Source organism: Ostrinia nubilalis, chromosome 4 (assembly GCF_963855985.1).
Source record: "Ostrinia nubilalis chromosome 4, ilOstNubi1.1, whole genome shotgun sequence".
Classification (NCBI taxonomy): Eukaryota; Metazoa; Arthropoda; class Insecta; order Lepidoptera; family Crambidae; genus Ostrinia; species Ostrinia nubilalis.
Window position 1 is genome coordinate 455642 of NC_087091.1, and position 15183 is coordinate 470824.

At 36.1% G+C, this 15183-nt stretch overlaps 1 long non-coding RNA gene across 1 annotated transcript in view; it reads left to right on the forward strand.

Annotated features, from left to right (window-relative positions):
• Positions 1-10550, forward strand: part of LOC135088474 (uncharacterized) — a 218731-nt gene extending 208181 nt beyond the window's left edge. Inside the window, exon 3 of the long non-coding RNA XR_010261046.1 lies at positions 10440-10550. This is a non-coding gene — a long non-coding RNA (uncharacterized LOC135088474). The remainder of the gene's footprint in view (positions 1-10439) is intronic.
• Positions 10551-15183: the final 4633 nt, after the last annotated feature.

Below are 15183 nucleotides of genomic sequence, written 5' to 3' on the forward strand. Positions count from 1 at the left end.
TATTCGACTAAATTTATCTACTTATAGTGTACTAATCCGGCGGCTAATCACGCGCAACAGATCGTAAAACATACAGTTTCCTCACACGTTGACAGATTTACGGCCATTTTTAACAAATATTGGAAATTACTTTGTTCGAAAACGATGTAAAGGCGGCTATCAATAATATCTGAGTAATAATTGTAAAATATTTTACATTATTACTAAAATATAATTACAAACGTTAGCAAATAACGGTGCCGTGATTTTGTTAGGCTAGACGTAAACTCTTTGTAACAGTTTTCTCTTTGTACCTATGTTTCAGTCTAATCTATACTTATAATAAATCTGTAGAGAGGTCAATTCTGTACATGAAATATATTTTCAAAATAACTATCAGGGGGTTATTAGTGATCGATACTGTCTATCATCAGTAGCAACAGCCCTTTACAGTCCACTGCTGAACTATGAGCCTCCACCACTATAGTGGAGGGTTTTACCATAATCCCCACGCTTGGCAGGCGTCGAGGCGTTGGAGGTCGCATTTTAATAGTGACGTCACTGGCTAGTATTGCCTTACAAAATCTATGGGCGAGTCTCGTTTTGACAGCTTTATAAAGTACGTCAATGATTAGTGGTGCAAATACCCTATTGTTTCAATAACAAACTTTGATTCCTCTGTGCTCCTCGACTAAGGTATTTATTACAGAACGGGAAGTGCCTTGAGGACTTCGAGTAAATCTCTTGCAATTTCCGTCTAAATATGACAGAATGATAAGAAAAGCGTCATTCAGAGATTAGTCAAAGTTTTTGAGTGGAATAAACGTTTGTTAGTATGAGAGTTAAACTCTTTATTTATAACATTTATTTGACACCAAGTACATAATTCTTTTTCCTTGGTTCAAAGGTATCAACATTAGATTTTTAGGTCTCTCTGCTCCCAGCCTAGGTTCTCCTAGGGCCATAAATCCGCGGGCCCACGGCGGCATAAATAAGGCTGCACCACACCTGGCGGCTGACGGACGCCTACGCAGCCGCCCTAGCGGTGACGTCATTTATCAGTGCCTCTGACAAATTGGACTGCACTTCTATTTTTGACACTAATGCTTGGTTTTCATAACATGCTCGTATGTATTCGCAGTAGGTACCTCCTACTGGTAATAGGTGAAATTAATCATTAACCGAAACGTAAATTTAATTTGACTACCTTGCGAAAAGCTTTTTGCTATCTGATTTTACATTGCATATTTATAGTTTTTTTTTTACAATCCCTTTTTACTTTTTAGTTTATTTATAGTTATGTAACTACGTATGTCAAAACTGACGGTGCAAAACACCAGTGGGTCTAGACAAAGTGCAAATTATAATCGTAAACCAGTCGAAAAGTGGTCGAAAAGCCCCTTTTTTGTATGGAGTTGACGGATTCGATTTTCGATTCGATCAAAAAGTGCGTTTTGTCTAGGGGGGCAGGTCAACGCAATAGTCCTAGCTCAATGTCATTCGCTTGCCGTGGATTTGCACAGGTCTTATTTAATCAAATATTCCGAAAATATTTCTACAGTGATTATATTGTATTGTCTAAATAATTCGTAGCTACAAAGAGTATGTCTAACATTGTTAATCTTCAGGAATCTTCTAGATACTAAGCAACTATAAAAGATAAATGATGACCAAGATCAACGGCTCCGTCTCCTTAAGAGGAAACACACCAACCGTGCTGACTTTTTGCGAGCTGAAGAATTCATAGAAGTACACGTTCTTGCATTAAACTCTGCAATAAAATATAACTTCTTATTGACAGCTCTCATCGGTTTTTGTCGCATGTAGTTCATGCATGGATTAATACAATGGGCATGGGCATGGATACCTATAATGCATTATTTTTTGTTGGTCATAACAAGCAAATACTATTAAGCTTTTGAATAACAATTCATGAGAATTAAATGTAAAATTAATATAGTTACAGTAGGTGGAAATTTTATGAAAAGTAATGTTATTTTTATATGGTAGGTACGTACTAATTAATGTCACTGTGAAAAATATTTCTCCCTAACTTCTCTGATAAGCGTGGAGAGTGATTTTAGGTAGGTACCCCTGGTATTCTCTCTCTTTCCCTCTCTTTTATTTAAAGGAGAGGGAAAGAGAGGGTCGTGCTCCTGCAGCAGAGGCTTTAAGACCAGATGATACTGAAAAAGTTTTCAACAACTATACCTCAATTTCTAGGAGTTTTAACAGAGGAATTGTATGTATGTAAGAATATTCTAATAAACAGCATAAAATCACTCCCACATCCCAGCCGATCCATTCAACCCGTCATCGTAACAAGGTACAAAATCGAAAGCACTCGAACAAACCCCGAAGACGCAAATTGTTAATAAATCGTCCGCCATTAATCAAACAGTCGCACGTGGATTACGATAAACAATGACGCGGATAACGAGCCGCGTCATAAACACCCACTCACGCGCACGTCCTGTCTCACAAATCGCATTACGTAGGGCGCGCAGCGGGCAGCGGCAGGTGGAGAAGATACTCGGGCCTTAGTATACCTACTACCTATAATATGGCCTACCCAGGCAGCACAGAGCATATCTGTGATTCCTAGGTTGCTATTTCACATAAATGACGATGCAGACGATTAGCAACTTTTTTTTTCAACACACTAAGGCTGAGTAGCACCACCTAACTTTGACCGTAACTATAACGTTAACCGGCGTTTTTTGTATGGAGTTTGACAGATTTTTGACGTTTTTCAAAGTTAAAGTAAGATGGTGCAACCCAGCCTTAGTTCCTTATTAAAATGACTAAAATCTTGATTTAAACTCAAGGATCAGTATAGGTCTAGAGCAGCGGTTCCCAAACTTATATTGTCTACTGCCCACTTTGAGAATAAATTATTTTTAGGGCCCCCATTTGTAGTCGAGTGTCGAGTGCTCAGTCGGTGTCTAAGAGTCCTCCTAGTAAATGACGCCTCCCAAGCCTCTACACAACGTCCCATTTTTTTCTGGGTCTCTTACCGCCCCCCTTTAAGCCTGCAGCGCCCACAAGGGGGCGTTATCGCCCACTTTGGGAAAGACTGCTCTAGAGTATAACTGAGTAAGTGCCTGAGGTATGGCAACGGCACGGGAGGGGTGACATATGACGTGACAGAGCATACAAATCTGGCAGAGATCAGTAAAGTCTTACTGACGTTTGACGCACAAAATTAGTCCAGTCATTATAGTAAGTTCACCTCGGAATTCGAGATACCCAGCTGTAAGTCTGTAAATACTTGTATATTGACACCCTAAAAGTTGTCTCAAAACCTACATATGGTAGGGTGTAAGCAACTATTAAATTTCAAGGTCAACGGTCACAAAAATCGTTTTTTTTGCGCTTTTTTTAGAAATATCTCATTTCCTATGGGATTTTTGCTATTTGTATTTATTATCAATATTGTAGAATACAAAATTAAGTACTAGCGCCGCCCTCTATCTCGAAAACGGTTCACCGTATAAAAAAATTTTTGAAACAAAATTTGTAGAGAATTTTGTATTCTACAATATTGATAATAAATACAAATAGCAAAAAACTCATAGGAAATGAGATATTTCCAAAAAAAGCGCAAAAAACCGATTTTTGTGACCTTTGACCTTAAAATTTAATAGTTGCTTACACTCTACCGTATGTAGGTTTTGAGACAACTTTTAGGGTGTCAATATACAAGTATTTACAGACTTACAGCTGGGTATCTCGAATTCCGAGATTCTTACCTAATTTAAGCTTAAATGACTGGACTATATGTTGTGGTTGACATCTCAAAAACCATCCCATACCAAAAACACTGACTCAATTAAACGCTAGACATGTATGTTTTTGATTTAAAACATTATAATAATAATAACTCTTACTTATTCTTAAGTTTGAATTGAGTTTAGACCGTGATTCCACAATACCAGCCTTAGATTTCCGAATCTTACGAAGTCAAACCCATAATTACAATACCCAGTTTCTATTACTTTGTCTGGCAAGGCTTAATCGAACAATGTAGGTGCACAGTACACGCATCGGTGTCGGATAGCGCCCACCACGCCACGTGTCGCTTGGAATGTTGTACTTTGGAATGCAACGACCAACACCCGGCCAATCATTGACCAAATGCTAACCACTCAGTGCTAAAGGTGCCAGCTAAATTAAGTTGTGAATTGTAATTGTATGTGTAACATTTACGTTCTTTGCGAATATTTTATAGGTCGTGAGGATTTGAGAGTGAGATTTTGGGATATCTTTTCCATAACTACAAAACTGTGGCGGTCCTAGACTAGATTCTGTGTGCTATGCACTTAAAAGTTACTTAAAACAACTTCATTTGGGAACAGCAAACTTTTGTTCATTTTGCGATTATTCCTTTAAAAAATATAACTGACAAGCCAATAAAAAAAATCTTTCATCAGTATTAAAACACAACTAATCTATCTACTTTGCTTTTCATGATCTTGATTTTAGAAACAGTTGACTGTCAACCTAATCAAATGTTGGTCCAAACATTGGCCTACGTTTGCTTGTCAATAAATCTCTTCCAGTGCAGACATAGATATAATGCCACACGATTTATATGTTAATTTTAATGTCCGCAAAATTATACGTGTAATATCTTGCTGTATGTGGGTTAAGGCCGTGATTCTTATTTTAGTTTGGAATGCCAGTTTGATGGTATTTTTGTCACTTAATTAAGTTGTGTTATTGGGCAAATGATCCGACGCAGGCTGAGATTGGTCTCGAGGTCTTTTTGTTCAAACTTTGCATCGTAAAAATCTTGAGGACATGCTCATAAAACACCTGAGTATAAACTTTGTTAGAAATGAGACAAGTTTAAATTTATTAATTTATTGAAGAGTAATAATCGTGTAAACTATTAATTTAATAGAGCTATTAATTTATTCAACATAAATTAATGTTAATCCATATCGTATTAATTCATTTTCCATAAAATATATGGAACAATATGTGGTACAAATTTTTAATGTTTGCATTCTAAAATGTATTTAATCAAACAAATAACGAATTTTTACAGTTTAAATTTAGTTTAGTTAGAACTTTATTGCTTTTAATGTAATTTTCATTGAACCAATCTTTGAATGAAGCAGAAATAATTAGTCAGCGCGTATTGCTTAGGGCAGTACATTCATGTCGACAGCAAAAGCACAGAATCAAGACTATAAACTGGAAAAATCTATATAAATTCTAGAAAACAGCAGGAAGATGTGTGTTAAATCTTCGAATGATTTACTTCAATAACCGTTAGAGACACATAAACAAACAAATCGACCGATCGAATATAAATTATTTGAAATAAACGCAAATACACATAATCATAGAGCCATGTATCATGTAACTACTGTTTTAGGTACAACAGAGGCAAATCACCTAAAAAGCTCAGCTCGTATTCCCTTGAGTTAAGGATGGGAGTTGCTTGAAGTATGCCAAAACCAGTGGGCTGATATTAGCATAAAGAATTAGATATATTTTATAATGTTGTAGGGAGTTACCGTAGTTTTTGATATCGATAAATAAAGTTCGATCTCTATCTATTCCAATATACATCCGATGAAGCAGGCTTCATTGAAATTTTTCAAGAAAAAGAATTTAGTTAAGTCTATGCTAAAATCTAAATCTAAAATCTCAAGCAAACATTTTCTGGTATTGTCAACACCTAGCCATTTAACAGTTTGTTAAATGTACGCAGATTTGTAAAAACTAAACGTAATTAATGAACTACCTTGGATATTTTGGAAACTCTTAGATTTTACAAAAACCAATTTGACAAAGGATTAGATAATTTGAAGATGCAGTAGCGAGCCTACTGTCTATACTCACATTTGGTTTGTCTGTGGTATGTGACACGATAGAGACACAGATTTAGGGAACCCCGCTTTATTAATTTTATTTTTATTGCTCGTTTTAAGAAGTGCGGTGAAAGCTCGATTAGTTGATTAGACATCGCAGAGGGGACTTGTTTATTTATTTATGCCTAAATGGATATTATATTACGTTATTATTAACTATTTACAAATTACACTACCTACTTAAAATTTAATTCATTGCTTTAGCCTAGGCGCAGACCATCCATTTTTCGTCGGCCGATAGTTTAGTCGGGCTAATCAGTATGGGCATGTATGGAAGTGCGCACATTACACCGATTTGATTTGGCCGATTCTTCATACAAATTAAAATCGAGCCCAACTATCGGCCAACTAAAAATAGGTGGTCTGCGCCTAGTCTTAGGGGCACAATCATATAATTTCATGATTGAACTGATAAAACGGAAAACAAATTCCAAATTACTTTGATGCTATTAGTTATCAGATATAAATAAATAAAAACAGAATAAACTGTTTGTATACCTATTACAAAAATAAATAAATGTATTTGCCAGAATACGGTTACAAATGGTTATAGAGAGAGAATTTTCCGACATTTTCAAATACGGTTATGTTTTTAATTGGTTAGATCAGTGGATTCTCTTATTTACACGAGAATCTTCTGAACCTGAGTTTTAGAATCAGAGCCGTCACCTCAGAGCTCGGAGACGATAATGTTCCTACATATTACCTACTTTCTGTATCAGCTAATACAAAAATAGCCTTGATAACTTCTCGTGATGCTTATTGCACTTCGTGTCTGTCTATTTCTTGTCTAATCTTTGCCAACGCGTAAGACACGCGGCGAAATATGAATATCAAAACTCGTATATAACAGATCCGCTCCTCATTAGCGGTACTTTTTGACTGCTAATTATGCTAATTTTCTTCCCATAACTCTATGGGTTCAATCGTAAATAACGTAATCATAGATTGGAGAGAGCAAACAACTCATGTAATTGGTACAGCAGTGAACAAGTTTCCGTAATATTTGATATTGAAAAATGTATTTATTGGATGTAGAGCTACCTACAAAATCAATCATAGGTATGATTAGCAGTGCAATGTTGCAAGAAGGGGCAAAAGTGCCTCATTGTTTTTTCTTTCATAAAATTATGAAAACATTAGTACGGTAAACACAAACATGTGATTTGATTGGGTTTAAAAAAAAAAACTAACTACGCGTAACTCCCATTCACAGTCTCTGTCAGTTCAACTGTTCTATCTGAGCTATAGATCTCAACTCCTACCATAAATTGTAATATCAAGCTGTATCGGCCTTGCCTCCGGAATGTTAATGAAACTGGTACAAATATGGCTGCGATTGATGCAGGTGCCGGCGGTGGGTACACCGGAGATACATTGGTTCGGAGGTGTGAGGTGGCGTTGGTGGGAATGGGGCGAAGGTGACGAGCCTTCAATATTTTGGCAAGATGCTTATTGATTTGCAATAAATTAGTTGGTTGCTATGTATGTATCTTCTATAGTTACCTACTAACCAATTCCGATTGTGCCAAAACATTAAAATGTAAATTGGCATCGTTAATTAGTGATCATTACTATTATGTAATCCTAAACTCCCAATAAAAGGTTATAAGCACAAAATATTGGTAATGCGAATTCACAATCGTTAAGATTTACAGAATTGTAAGTGCTTTGAGTGGAAACAAACTGTCTCTTGTCTTGTGTTCTCAAATGTCTGGGGTAACCAAACTTTTAATTTAAAAAAATCGTTTAAGTTTTCCAAGCAAAAGATCTAATTTAAGATGCGAAAGCTCTCAATCTTCCAGCCAACGACGCATACCGTTACAATCAATATAAGACTGCGGAATTGCCTCTAAATCTGCCCCCCTCTAATTCGCTCCACTCGACTCATTTTATAATGGGGAAGTAAAAAAATAACCATTTCAGGCACTGTTAGTTCACCTTCAACAGAGGGTACGAGATTAAGCACCACCTATTTGGAACGGAAAGATTGGCCAATTATAAGAAAGAATTGCATAAGTTCGATAGTCGCTGGGGGCGCGAGATCTATTGACGAGCTAAGTTTTAAAAACGCAATCATTTATTTCGCATGGTTACAACTTTCAAACTAACGCTATTAGGCAAGCCATTAAGTGGATTTCAAAAACCTACAAAGGTTAAATCAACAAATAATTTATTGTAATTTTAAAGTGACTGGCATATTTGATATCAGTGTCGAAATTAGAATACCGAATTAAAAAAAAGTTACGACTCATAAAACCATCAGGATTACTAAGAACATTAAATCATAAACCACGATTAGTACAATGCCTAAAATGTCGAAATATTATTTCAAATCGCTCTCCCATGACGAGTATTTGAGTTAAGCGACAGATCCATCATAAAGCTCATAAAGTAGGTATACTTAAATAGTAAAAGTTTATTTTGAGCCATTCTTCCGTAAATCAGAATGTGCCTAATAAGGCTCTGTAATGATATTTTGACATAAGTACACTAAAAGATACCGACAAACAGATAGCGTAGACGAATGGCAATTTAAAAGCTGTCTAAAAATTTTGTTCCACTACTTATCATAGAATTGAGATGAAGCATTTAAGTACGCGTTATTTATTTCACTAGTAAAAGCTCTTTGAGACTGATCTGAGGCCGATATTATAAAACGACGGGTTCAAACTCAATCATAGTTTAAATCTCACGATTGGATGAACCAATCATCAGCATGTATCACATTGAGTGTAGGTAGAATCTTAAGACTGACGAAGGAAAATTAGAACAACTCAACATTTTCTCCTACAAGTTAGCGAGTTTGAAAGTTTTAATGATTTACTCGTATTTATAACAATTAGAGCTTCAACTAATCCGAATCTCTAAAAAACCTATGCCCATGTCATCAGAAACTTGCTGTAATGAAATTTGAAATCTTAGTGCCTGTATGATATGTTTTATTGATAGCAATCAGTGGTTCAAGCAACAAATAGAATGTCTTAATAAAACTTAAGCCCTCCACAGGATTAAAACCTCCAGACGTAGTCTCTAAATTACTCATGAGTCGACCATCAGCCAACCACGAAAACTGTATTCTAGTTTCCATCACACCGCATCTCAAAATTCGGGCTCCAATCCATCATGCGGCGCAAATAAATAAATCAGAGCCGTTAATCTCGGTGTGAGGGAAGCCCGGATATTTACCGCCCGAGACACCGACATAAAAATCTAATGTACCTTTGAACACAATAAATCACTATGAAGAACGATACGGCTAGACTCAACCTTGCAGTAGTGAATATGGCAGTACAGAAGATTAGGGGTAAGGGGTAAGATCATTCGAAAAAGATTATGATCAAAATAAAACAATCAGATGTCTAATATGAAGCTAAATTTTACAACCATTATCCCAAAGCATAGGGATGTTATTGGGACGAATAAAAGCCCTTTTAAAAAGCCCAATAATGCAAAAAAAACTAACTTTGAAATTAAACTTAATATAACCACTTTAGTAAAATGTAGTAGGCATGTAACCGGATATTTTGAAAGATTAATCACCATAGTCATTTAACCCCCTTATCCAACAACTAAAACTTATTTTGCACGGTTCAGACAATCTTTGACCAAAAGAACTTGATTTTTACATTACATTTAGGAGTAGCATTACAAATAGGTAAAAAAAAAGTCTTATTTCTTGAATCTGGGGTAGAGAGATCCTATCAAAATTCTTTTAATTTTATTTCGTACCGGTACAAATTAATTTGCGGATAAATTTTCCTTTATGGACGTTTGTGTTCCGTTTTTCCTTTGGGGTATTTTTGCACGAGGGGTGTCGTTTAGTTTTTTATCGGACGTATTTAAAGAGATCGTCCCCCGTGGGGTTAGCTTGTATGACTTTAATACTTCCTTCTTACACGGTGGGGTCCCGGCGGTTGGGCAGCAGAATAATGTGGGACTGGTTGAATTTATTTTAAAAGAAAAAAACTCTTAAAAACGTTAGTTTGTTGAAGATTCTTTTAAAAACGTCATGACGATCTTAATCTCAAAACCATTTCTTTTTGATCTGAAATATTTACTTTGAAACTTTCGTACTTCGTGAGATTATGTAATTTTAGAATTGATACTAGCGTGACTATGCTTAGGTATCATGCCTATTATTTTAAACTTTGATTCAACATGTGACCAAATCTGTCGTTGCAAATCGATCCAAACGATAAGGCAATAAATTATAATAAAGTGTTGTTAATATGGTAGCTAACCATGATGACATTTTTTCTCGATTTTACATAAATATCGTGATATTAACTTAACGGACTAGCCTTCTTATACATAAATTATAATATATTTTACAGGCATCATGTTTTGCGTGACCCATTTTAAAATTTGCGTATATTCACGTGTAGATCCTGGCGCCAGTTCGATTTTGTCGTGTTTAATAATTTTAAAAAACGGTCTCAACCGCCCAATTTCTCACTAAAATGTTTATTAATGAATTCACTGACATTAAACTTAATTCGATTATCTGTATATCAGTTGAAATCTTAGATATAATCTTTCCGATGCTATCTCACGATAATCGTTTTGTTTCAGGATGACCAGCGCCTGCGCAGCTTATCAACAACATATCAGCGCTCCAGGAGGGGCTACCGATCTTTGTCTACTTCATCCTCCAAAATTAAAAACTTAATTATCTTTTTCTGACGCTTGAGTTTTATTTTTAATTTTAAATCGTTGGAAATGATTAATTGAGGTCTACCTAAATATTTGTTTAAGTATTGTGAGGGATGAACTAAAACAATAAAATATTGACTATAAATGAAGGAAAACTTGTAGAGAATTTACTTAATTAGTAAAGTAGGAAGAGGCACTTATATACCTATTCTGTTCGGTTGAATAATTTAACCTACCATAATATTTTTTTGGAAATACACACGTTAAGTACTACTGCAAAGCAATAATATTGAAATGTAGTACACGTACAATTAAGTAGCGTACAAAACTAAATTGCAAACAATAAATTGCACCAAGAAAATTAAATTACTCGCACTACAAGTCGAATGTATCCGCAGTCAAAAATAAAACATTCTAACCCTAAATCGTATAGGCGTAAGGTAACATTTAAAAGGGTGCTTTGTTGACTGTATGGTAAAAAAAATGTTACCCTAAGATCCTGACTCACGTAAAACGTAATGGGAAATTACTCTAAAATAAAAAAGTCTCCCTCCGCCGAGCCCTGCAGTTTCGGCAATTTGGATAACACTCCCCCGGCACGGAACACTAAAAATTCCTCTTAGGAACAAGTCTCAATATGCACACGGTTATATTTCTGGTGTCTTCCCTATTACGAGGCGAGCTCATAAAACTTGAACGATTTTAATCGAAAAGGGCTTTCTCGGAAATGTAAACAACAGCACAATAGCGAAATTTGCAAACGCACGTCTATGGAAACGAGATGCATTTTATTTCATTGGCTCGGTAAGGGAATTCAAAAATAAAATGAAACTGAAATGCAAATGAATCAAAGGGTACAGCGAGGAAGCTTTGGTTTGTAGGAATGGAATGGTTTAGTTGTTTTAATAGATACTGTATACTAGAATCATTACTTTGTCATACTTTTTACGACCTGGAGGCTCAAAAAACGTTCATATTCTTGTAAATTAATTTGATATTGTTTTCTTTTCGAAATAATATTTTAAATTACAATTCACTTAATTACAAATACAATAAATATTTTAACAATTATTTAAAAAGTAGAATCAATTATAAAGAAATGGTTTCAACAAGATGGTTCTTACTCCCACTAAAAGAAATATTGCTTTCATTACAGACGGTCCAAAGTACCAAGGATTACTGTTAGTCGAGCAGCGCTCAAACAGGAGCTTTTTATGGACATCCACCACGGTTCACTAATCCGCGCCAAAAAACACAATGCCATTGCGTGGCGTCATGTGAGGAATGCGCTAAATTATTATCCGAGTCATTCCAACCCCACTGCGATCTCGGCAAAGCGTTTGATAAAGTGGATCACAAAACGCGAAGCTATAATATAAATAACGCGGGCCCAAAAGTGGTCCTTGCGGTAAGCCGAGTGTTTCGCCCCCGATCGAGAAAGTGGTTTCATAACGTAACCGTGCGAAACGCCTTCGCGTTGTTATTGTGAAGTATGAATTATGAAAATAATAAAAAATAAAGCGGCAGGGGTCTAACTCGCGGCACGCGCCGGCCCAAATATTGAAAACTTCAAACCGCAGCCAGCGCCCTCGGCTATGAGCCCAGTGGTTTTTAATGCGACACGTGACTCTCTTAATTTCACCAATGAAATTTGAGGACGGTAATTCAATTAGAATGCACCTAATTTTATGGTCTGTGTCATCCATTGTCCCGCGTCAAACAAACTAAAACGCTTTTATATTTTCTGCCGTCAAGTAATAAAACTATTAAAAGGTATTGAAGCTAAAACGTCCCTAAAGAATTTAGCGATTTCCTTCTTAATATACAATCAAATTAATGTAAAATATGTAAACGTGCGGGTTTGTCGCGATTAAAAATGAACCGAAGCGATCTACTTTTTATAAAAAAAAAAGCTTATTGCTCGGTTTTAATTATAATGATTATTGAATTGGTGGCGATGACGTAATTAAAAAAGCGAAACAATCCCGTTTTAATTTGGCACTTACCGCGCCTGTCCGCCGCCTGCTTAGCCCGCTCACACGGCTTCATTGTCCGATCTCACTTAATAAGGATTATCTCCATCCAGCTTCCATGCATTCATCCAATATTTATTCGACGCCGACGCTTTAATAGTGAAAAAATTTAATACTTTTAGTGTGTGCCGCTCGCGACTAGCGCGCGGATTATAGAGGGGCAGTTTTTTAAATAGGGTTACGCTTCCTCCCTCAGGGGAGGGCCGTGATAAATGACACATGCACATTTTTCGAAATACCCAATTTCGGATTTAAGTCACCCCAAAGTGGCTTGTCGCCGGACAATGCGACGCGCGCTCAAGCCGATCTTTCGCGTAATTTACACCGACTCTTTTTTCTGAAAGGGTGTTTTTGTTTGCAATATTGGAAACTGTTATGGGGCTTAATAATGCATTTTTCTATCGTGACGGCCCACCATTACACGGGGATAAACTGTGCGTAAAATTGGTTGTGGAAAAACGTTAACGAGTGTTGCGTTGACGTATAATTGCGGATTTGGTTTGTGGCCGCGGTCGGTGGTACATCACCGTTTTTGCTGTTGGCACAGCGATTCATCACAGAACAGAAAACGTTTTTTAAATTCAGTGATGATTGATGGATTCATCGAGAACTGAATTTTAAACTAAGAATCTAAAGTAGCCGACCGAGAGGTGTTCGATCGTGAATAGCGTAAGCGATTCAGTTAATTTAATAAGAATATGTTAAGTAATGATGGATAGGTAACCTGTTAGTAGACTAAATAAACAAATAAATAAAACAATCACTTTGCTGTTGAATAACAATAAATTATTGTTTGCAATAAATCAATCTTTAGTTGGATCCAAGTGAGGAGCGGCGATCAACAAAGCAATCAAGCCTATTAATTGAATGAGTAATTTTCCTTGAAAACTATTATTGTCAATCGGCCCAGACACTTGCCAATTATTTTTTTCACCGACGATTGCACAAGCAGGTTACTTGCCGGGATCCTAAATTATCTAGCAAATTTTAGCGTACCGCTTGAGCGATATTTTAATTACATTTAATGATATCAAAAAAGCACAAGCAAGTGTATTATGTACTAATCTTCCTCGAAGGTGTAATATGTAATACTTATTACTTATTAGTAAAGCTGATTTAAGAAAAATACCATTTATGCACTTTGCATGAAAACTGTATAGTAAAGCATAGGTTTATTTTACTTTCTTTTATCACCACATTCACCACTTTATTATAATACGCTTTTCATTTGACGAATTGATCCCTAATTTTGAACTCTACATTATGTTCTTCTGACAATTTTCTGACGAATTGACTTTGCCCTGGGATATAGGTACTGGGCCTTCATTGGTTGATTTTTTTTTATTGGCGGTCAAGCTGTAGGCAAATCCTGGTTACACAGCAGTTGCAATAGTGGGAACGAGAGGTGGGAACTTCCCGTTTAAATGTGAAGCAAATCACTTAAATTACTATACATAGCCAGCCAGCTAACAACAACTAATAGGACGTATTGATAGTGACAGCACAAATGTTATGTAATTGGCTAAATATAAACCGTTCTTGCTGTCTGATGGAGAGAAATTGAAAACAAACAAACCGTATCAACCCAATTTACGTAACAGCAATAATTTTAAATCGGAAAAATCACGTAATTGGTCCCTTTGATTTGTTGGTAAATGTATCGCCGAATGTTCGCGTCTCGCGCCGCGCCTAATGGCCCGGAGAGGCGCCGCGGCCCGCAAGAAGCGCGCCGTCGCGGTACATTACCGCGCGATGTATCGCCCGTAATTACACAGATGTAGCCCTTGATTAGGTCTAACAACACTAGCTGTTCGAAAGTTTCGGCTTTTGGCGACGTAAGTATGGCAGTGTTACAGCCTGAGAAATTTCCACGACCTACAGCACCATTTCCGGATTTGGATACCGGATTCAGTAAATCAAGCGTCTCAGCTAAGTAATTTACAACTGATTTTTTTACAGGATCTGACTGAACCCGTGGTATTCTAAACTGAGAGTCCATCAAGACAAGCTAATTCAAGATATTCGTTAGATTAAACGTTGTTAGCAGTCGTCAGAAATCGAATCGCTTTAATTGAGTTATACTTTCTGTTAAGTTCTGTAACTTAAATGTACCTGTTTACACTTTATTTTTAAGAATATTTTTTCAAAAGTACATTACAGTATGTTATTCTCTGAAAATAAGGTCCCATTATTTCCAGACAATAACACATAGTTACAATTGTATATTTTTTCTGCAAATATTGGGACGTTATTTGCAGAAAACAACATACAATTGCAGTGGGTGTGTATTTTTTTGCAAATAAGGTCCCAATTATTTGCAAAAAATACACAGTTACGTACAGTAGAATGTTTTGTTCTACAAATAATGGGACCTTATTTGCAGAAAAAAACACACACTGACGTGGGTACTTTTGAAAAAATATCTAGATAAAATACTAAGTAGGTATTAATAAAAAAAGACAAGGTACCTCTAACCAGAAAGCCTAGCCTAAGGTATGCTTAAAATATATAATTTACATTAAAGAATAACTTGTCTAGATGGAGTATTCTTTGATATGTAAGGATGGCTTTGAATTCCATAAACTATTTCAATCAATCTATAATATAATAATAAAGCTTGATTTCTATTT